Below are 8,484 nucleotides of genomic sequence, written 5' to 3'. Positions count from 1 at the left end.
TTTCACGGCTGTCAGTGATACTTTCCAGCAGAAGGGCCGTGATCTCTCAGCTTTTGGCACGAGAACCCATAAGTTTGTCTGTTTTGTTTGTTTGCTTGCTTTTCTGGCTAGTTGAGTAATTTTTCAGCAAAAGCTGGCTTTTTCTGGCACAAGGAGCATTTTCCTATGAGCAAAAAAAAATCGTAGATTAAAAGAATAAATAACCCCCAAAATATATATTTTCTACTTTTAATGATAATACAAAATGTGGGGATCAGTGAGAGAAGGGGGGCAATGAGAAAACACCACAGACTTGGGGACAAGACTGAAGAGGGGCTTTTGGGGCTGGAAAACATATTTTTTTCATCTCTGTCCCTACATAAACTGCTCCTTTGTACATGGAACTTGCAGGTGCCCTTTGACTTCGCCTCTCTGCTAAAGTCTCCAGGTTCCACTTCAGCGCTGGGTCACTTAGGCTCCCGGGAAGCATCTGGAGTGGGTCTCCAGGGCGCAGGATACACAAAATTGTTCCCATTACACCGATTCAGCGAAAATGTGGTCCATTGTCTCCCGAGACAATCCCAGCAACCCTCTGTGTTTACAAAGGAGCAGCAGGAGACGGGAAGACACCGCCCGGTATCACTGTGTGGGAGACTAGACCACAGTGACAAAGTCCATCACCAAAGCAAACAGTGGGTTAACATCGTGTTTGTCTCTTAACATGGCCAAATTTAACAAAAGACACGAATCAACCCCAATAGCCAACACAAAGGCTCTGATTTGTGCTCAGTTTTAGTTTACAGATTCCCCGTATAAACTGGAAGTGGAGTCTGAATGGGAAAGGGAATAGAAGTGTGAACATGAATATGAATATCAATCGTGAATAACAATCTCCCTTCAAAAAGAAAAGGAGGACTTGTGGCACCTTAGAGACTAACAAATTTATTTGACCATAAGCTTTCATGAGCTACAGCTCACTTCATCGGATGCTGTAGCTCAGGAAAGCTTATGCTCAAATAAATTGGTTAGTCTCTCAGGTGCCACTAGTCCTCCTTTTCTTTTTGCTGATACAGACCAACACGGCTGCTACTTTGAAATCTCCCTCCAGTGCTGTCTGAAGTCTCCCCAGACACCCCAGACACGGACCCCACTGACCGGACGATACAAGTCCCATCTGCGCATGGGACGGGGCTCCAGAGTGGAGTCCCCCCTCTCCTCGCCATATCACTTTACAATAACCAGGCCCTAAGTTCCTGGGTGAGGAAATACAGTCACTGCAGGGAGCTGTTCATTCCTCCCAGGGGTCCGAACCTCTAATGAGGATCCCAGCGCCTGGCGCTGCACAGACACACAGGACGGGACAGTCTGACTCCCACACCCGGAGCCCTAGAACGGGTCAATCCGATCACTGGCAGCAGGAGTGTGTGTCTCTTATAAGCAAAGGGGTATGCAAATGAGGGAGACTGTGTCCTGTTTAAATCTGTGCCTCTGTCTGCCCAGGCTGCACCCGGAGACACAATCCGCAGCCCCCTGGGTCTGTGCAGTGACCAGCCAGTCCCCTGAGAACTTTCCCCTCCAGCACCCGGGAAAATGGGATTTTTGCTCCTTGTAATTTTCGCTGTAGCGGCTCTGGAAGGTATTTTCCTCCTCTAATAACTGTCAGTGAAGAATATTGTGTTATCGCTGCTTTGTATGTCTATATTTACAATGGCCTGTCTTTATTCCCAGGTGTCCGGTCCCAGACGCTGGTGGAGTCCGGAGGGGGTGCGAAAAAGCCCGGAGACTCTCTCCGCCTCTCCTGCAAAGCCTCCAGGTTCACCTTCAGCAGCTACTGGATGGATTGGGTCCGCCAGGCTCCCAGGAAGGGGCTGGAGTGGGTGGCTGAGATTAACACTGGTGGATCGAGCCAGTGGTATTCCTCAGCTGTTCAAGGGCGATTCACCATCTCCAGGGACAATTCCAACAACCTGCTGTATCTGCAAATGACCGGCCTGAAGCCTGAGGACACCGCCCGGTATCACTGTGCGAGAGACACAGTGAGGGGAAGCCGGTCTGAGCTCAGACAAAAACCTCCCCCTGCAGTAATGAGAGAAGCAGTTCGGTGTTGGGGGCGCCCCAGGCCTCTAAGTAAAAATGAGATCAGTTCTGGAAAAGGGATTAGCAACAACAAACCCTTTTTATTGCTATTATTGTTCCTCATCTTTGATTTTATGCAAGATGAAGCAGTTCATACAAGTTCCCGCAAAGGACAGAACATTCTTATTTGAGTCCCTTCCTCTTTCTTGCCTCTGCTGGGGACAAATTCTGAGCCCACACACAGCCTCCCCGGGAGCCACAGATACATGGACTTAAATGCCAGAACGGAGCAGTATGATAAACTAGTCTGACCTCCTGCATAACACAGGCCACAGAGCCTCAACCTGGTTCATGCCGGTTCTGTCTAGGACCCTCTTCACTTCACCATGCTGGGATTCCACTTAGTGTCACCGCGCTCAGTGACACATTCCCGCAGAAGGGCCGTGACCGCTCCGCTTTTGGCACTAGAAACCGCCCAGTTTGTTTGTGCGGTTGCTTTGTTTTCTGTTCCTTTGTCTGGTTAGTTGAACTATTTTCCACCTATGGTGGGTTTTCTGGGACAAGGAGCGTTTTCCTAGGAGACAAAAATCCTGGGTTAAATGGTTAAATAAATAACCCTCCACAATAGTCATGTCTGGTTTAAATAACAATCCAAAAACGGAGGTCGGTGAGAGAAAGAGAGAGGGGCTGCAGAGTCCACTTCTCCCGTCCACCACCAGGGGCAGCAATGAGCAAACAGCCCAGCCCAGCCTGGGGGACAAGACTGAAAGGGGGCACTGGAGGTTGGGAAACATCATTTTCCAAATCTGCACCTACAGAAACTGCTTCTTTGGACATAGGACCCGCCGGTGCCCTTTGATGGCTAGGGAGGGCCCTGCATGGAGAAGGGGAGACAAGGAACCAATGGGACAATACAGGTCACCATGATCGGCAGTGACCCCTCAGCAAACCAGCAGCCGGTTGTCAATACTTTCTTATGCTTCAGGGCAGAGGAGGATTTTAGGAGAGCTTGGAAGGGAAATAATGAGGCAGCGTTGACCAAATTGACTGCTTACTGTATTTTCCACTCCATGCATCTGATGAAGTGGAATTTAGCCCATGAAAGCTTATGCCCAAATAAATGTGTTAGTCTAAAAGGTGCCACAAGGATTCCTAGTTGTTTTTGCTGGTACAGACTAACACGGCTACCACTCTGAAAACTGACAACAGAGGATCCTAATCAGTGGAGAATGAATGTCATTAGCTTCAGTGGGAGTGGAAGAGACCCAGAACCACTCAAAAGATGTTAAGCTCCTGGAAGAATTTGGGCCCTAGTGTTCATGTACGGATGAATTTATGGATGCATGTAGCAGAGTGCTTTACTGAAATGTGTGTCTGGAAAAAAATTAATAAAGAATGTCTCTTACAGTATCAAGTTTTGTACAAAAGAAATGTGTTTTAAATGTATGCAAGATCAATGCTGAAAAGTATCAGAGTAACAATCAAGAAAGAAAAAAAGATGAAGTAAGGTCAATGAGGGGTAATCCTGTTCTCAAGGACTCCAGTGGGCCACATCTAAGAAACTATATCAGTTCATCTCTATTTTACTATATGCTAAAATTTGTCCTTTAAGGTTCCATGCCTGTTTCTGAAAGCAACTAGTTGAAGAATAGCTTTCCCCAGGGACTCATTGACCTCCTTGTTTCTCAGGCTGTAGATGACAGGGTTGATCATGGGACTCAGGACTGTGTAGGAGACAGAGAATAGTTTATCTAGGATCTTGAGAATGTTGGCTCTTGGAACCACATAGACAGTAATCAGTGTCCCATAGTAAACTATAAACACAATGAGGTGAGAGGAGCCTCCCGGTGGTGGAGGGGATTCTCAGGATGGTGGCGATGATAAAAATGTAGGATGTCAGGACCAGTAGACAGGACACAAATGTCCCTATGGCAGAGACAATAAATGTCAGCCGTTGCACCGTCTGGGTGTCACCACAGGACAGCTTTATCGTGGGTGAAAAATCACAAAAAAAAATGATCGATTTCTTTTGAATCACAAAACTTTGATTGGTTTCAGAGTAGCAGCCGCATTAGTCTGTATCCGCAAAAAGAAAAGGAGGACTTGTGGCACCTTAGAGACTAACACATTTATTTGAGCATAAGCTTTCGTGAGCTACAGCTCACTTCATCAGATGCATGCAGTGGAAAATAGAGTCGGGGGATTTTATATACACAGAGAACATGAAACAATGGGTGTTACCATACACACTGTGATGAGAGTGATCAGGTAAGGTGAGCTATTACCAGCAGGAGAGAAAAAAAAAACCTTTTCACCTTGATTATCACTACAAAAGGTTTTTTTTTTCCTCTCCTGCTGTTAATAGCTCACCTTACCTGATCACCCATTGTTTCATGTTCTCTGTGTATATAAAATCCCCCGACTGTATTTTCCACTGCATGCATCCGATGAAGTGAGCTGTAGCTCACAAAAGCTTATGCTCAAATAAATGTGTTAGTCTCTAAGGTGCCACAAGTAAAACTTTGACTGGAACAAGAAAATATTTATTGTGGTGCACCCTAGAAAGCTACTTATCCAGGACCCTGCCACTAGCTGGCAACAAACCCTGCCATTCACCAGAGCAGCATAACGGAGTGGATTGCATACCGCTAAATACTGATCATAAGACATTGCCCTTAGCAGCAGACATTCTGTAAATGACATGACACCAAATAAGTATAATTGCAGAATGCAGCTCTTAACAGAAATGGTTCTGTCCCAGGCAGGATACTGGCCAGCAGCCTGGGTAGCAAGGTGGAGGTGTAGCAGGTCTCCAGGCAGGACGAGTTCCCCAGGAAGAAGTACATGGGGGTGTGAAGGTGGCGATCAGCCACAACTAGCGCAACAGTGAGGATGTTCCCTGCCACAGTCACAATGAAGATCACTAGAAACATGAGAAAGAGAAGGGGCTGCAGTTCAGGGACATTCCCAAACCCTAAAAGGATGAATTCCACAATGAGTGTTTGGTTTCTTCCTTCTCCTTTTTCCATAATATGTATCTAGAAAAAGAAAATCATTAAATATTGACAGACTGCACGCAATCAGGTTGTTCTGTCGATTATACTAGGTGACACCTAGAGCAGGTAACCTTGTATCATGACATCTGTCTACCTGAAAAGTAAAGTTGTCAATAAACAGAGGAAGACTCATATAATTAAGAGGTTGAGTTTCCAGTATAGGTGAACAAAGAGCGTGGAACTCTATTGAATTACACAAATGTCCCTTCTAACTCCCTTAATCTTTCTTGAACTTTAAAGAAAGACTTTTAGGCTGGGATGTTGAAATATCTTTATCCCGTCAGTGTCATAGCAAGAAATAGAGAAGACATAACAAATTATCAATAGATTGGAAACAAAAAATATTTAGAGTTCAACCACGGGTACCTCTGCCCTGCAGCCGGGAGGTGTAATTCCCAGTTTGGGTAGACACACATGCACTAGCTTTGGTCAAGCAAGCAGGATAAAATTAGCAGTGAGAACATGGCGGCACAAGCAGCCGCTTGGGATGGCCAGCTGTGTACGTGCCTAGGAAGCTTGGTACCTACACAGATGGAAAGCTAAAAGAAATCCCTAAGTATAAAGATCTTTTAAAACTATTTACCACTCTGGAGTTGATGCGCTGGACTGTCTTAGTTGAGGAATATGGAAAGGAATTAAGAGAAGGAAGTCTTGACAGTCCTGCCCCAGATGTCTTTGGTTATGCAGAGGAAGGTGAAAAGAGATGGAAAGACTTGAAGAACAGAGTTATGGAGCACAATATTAGAATAATGGCAAAATATTATACCAGAATTACAATGAAGAGGATGGTACAGCTCCTGGATCTATCTGTTGAGGAATCGGAGGCGTTCCTGTCCAACCTAGTAGTAAATAAGACCATCTTTGCAAAAGTAGACAGATTGGCAAGAATTATCAATTTCCAGAGGCCCAAGGACCCAAATAACCTGCTTAATGACTGGTCTCACAAGCTCAACTCACTGGTGGCCCTAGTTAACAAAACCACACATATTATTGTCAAAGAGGAGATAATACATAACCTGCAATAAGATGCTTGAGTACACTTAAAAAGAAAAGGAGTACTTGTGGCACCTTAGAGACTAACCAATTTATTTGAGCATGAGCTTTCAGCTACAGCTCACTTCATCGGATGCATACCGTGGAAACTGCAGCAGACTTTATATACACACAGAGATCATAAAACAATACCTCCTCCCACCCCACTGTCCAGCTGGTAATAGCTTATCTAAAGTGATCATCAAGTTGGGCCATTTCCAGCACAAATCCAGGTTTTCTCACCCTCCACCCCCCCCCCCCCAAACTCACTCTCCTGCTGGTAATAGCCCATCCAAAGTGACAACTCTCTACACAATGTGCATGATAATCAAGGTGGGCCATTTCCTGCACAAATCCAGGTTCTCTCACCCCCTCACCCCCCTCCAAAAAACCCACACACACAAACTCACTATCCTGCTGGTAATAGCTCATCCAAAGTGACCACTCTCCCTACAATGTGCATGGTAATCAAAGTGGGCCATGTCCAGCACAAATCCAGGCTTTCTCAGCCCCCCCCCCCTTTTTCTTTTTTTTCCCGGACACACACACACACACACAAACTCACTCTCCTTCCTACACCCCCCCCCCCAGACGTTCTGGTTAAACTTCTGGGGCGGGGGGTGGAGGGTGAGAAAACCTGGATTTGTGCTGGAAATGGCCCAACTTGATGATCACTTTTGATAAGCTATTACCAGCAGGACAGTGGGGTGGGAGGAGGTGCTGGACAGTGGGGTGGGAGGAGGTATTGTTTTATGATCTCTGTGTGTATATAAGGTCTGCTGCAGTTTCCACGGTATGCATCCGATGAAGTGAGCTGTAGCTCACGAAAGCTCATGCTCAAATAAATTGGTTAGTCTCTAAGGTGCCACAAGTACTCCTTTTCTTTTTGCAAATACAGACTAACACGGCTGTTACTCTGAAACTTGAGTACACTTAATGCTTTTGAAGAAGGCATTAAAACTTGGTAATAGACTATTATCCCAGTGTATATTTGGTTTATTTTCTCTCTACCAAACCCTCACCTTCAGAAGCTGCAATATGGACTGGGTCCCTCAGGTCCCGGGAAGGGGCTAGAGTGGATCGCATTTATTTACTACGATGGGGTGGGTCCAAGCTCCGCTGATTCAATGAAAGGCCGAGTCACCATCTCCAGAGACAATCCCAACAACCTGCTGTATCTGCAAATGACCAGCCTGAAGCCCGAGGACACCGCCCGCTATTACTGTGCGAGAGACACAGTGACACCAAACCGGTTTGTGATCATACAAAAACCCAGGCGGTGGAATCGCCCTTCTCCCAGCAGCCGCGCGGGGACAGCAGCGACACCCCCCGCTTCGTGCTCGGGCAGGAGAAGCAAAGGCCCTTGGGTGGGGGGCCGAAGGGCACTAGGGTCACAGAAGGCAGCTCCCACTTGGTGAGATTTGTCCCAGGACTTCCCAAAGTCTTGTGCAACATTCCCATCCTGCATTAGCTGTCAGCCAGTTGTCACTGTCAGGTCTGCCATGGCTACAAAACGCTGAACCTGCTTCCCCTTGTACGTGGAGAGTTTCTCAGATTCTGGTCCTGCTGCCACATACGCTTGTCTTCCGCAGTCTAACCCAAAGGCAAAGGGGAATAAGGGAAGCTTTTCCCTGACCCAAGAACATGCCCTATCAGGCCAGGGAAGGATGTCTTGGGATTTGAGATCATTTTACTTCTCCCTTAGGTAAAAGCACAAACATGATCCCCCAGTCCAGACGCTTCACAACACAGAATAAGGGTCCCTCTGAGTCCTCTTCTTTAAGACTGAGGGTAAAGCAAAGGGCAGGAGCTTGTTTCTTATAAGGAAGGGGATATTCAGATAGGTCGAGAAGTTTCCTGTTCATATCTGTCCCTCTCTCTGCCCAGGGGGCACCCGGAGACGCAGTCCGCATCCCCCCGGGTCTGTGCAGTGACCGGCCAATCCCCTGAGAACTTTCCCCTCCCGCAGCGGGGAAAATGAGACTTTGGCTCCATTCGGTTTTCATTCTAGGAGCTTTGGAAGGTATTCGCCCCTCTTACATGCATTGCGGAGAAAGGGGAGATATTGTATTATTGTTCTCAGTACCATTTCCAAACTTGTCCTTATTCCCAGGTGCCCGGTCTCACATCCAACTGGTGGAGCCCGGAGGGGATGTGAAAAAGCCCAGAGACACTTTCCGCCTCTCCTGCAAAGCCTCCGGGTTCACCTTCACCGATTACCACATGAATTGGGTCCCTCAGACTCCTGGAAAGGGCCTGGAGTGGGTCGCCCACATTCAAGTCACCTCCACCTACTACGCTGATTCCGTCAAAGGGAGATTCACCATCTCCAAGGACAATC

At 46.8% G+C, this 8,484-nt stretch overlaps 1 pseudogene; it reads right to left on the bottom strand.

Annotated features, from left to right (window-relative positions):
* Positions 1-3,648: 3,648 nt before the first annotated feature.
* Positions 3,649-5,084, bottom strand: LOC144273275 (olfactory receptor 6F1-like; annotated as a pseudogene).
* Between the last annotated feature and the right edge of the window lie 3,400 nt (positions 5,085-8,484).

This window comes from Eretmochelys imbricata, chromosome 13, assembly GCF_965152235.1.
Source record: "Eretmochelys imbricata isolate rEreImb1 chromosome 13, rEreImb1.hap1, whole genome shotgun sequence".
Classification (NCBI taxonomy): domain Eukaryota; kingdom Metazoa; phylum Chordata; order Testudines; family Cheloniidae; genus Eretmochelys; species Eretmochelys imbricata.
Note: the sequence above shows the minus strand (reverse complement) of the source record. Positions and strands in the feature narration are given on the sequence as shown.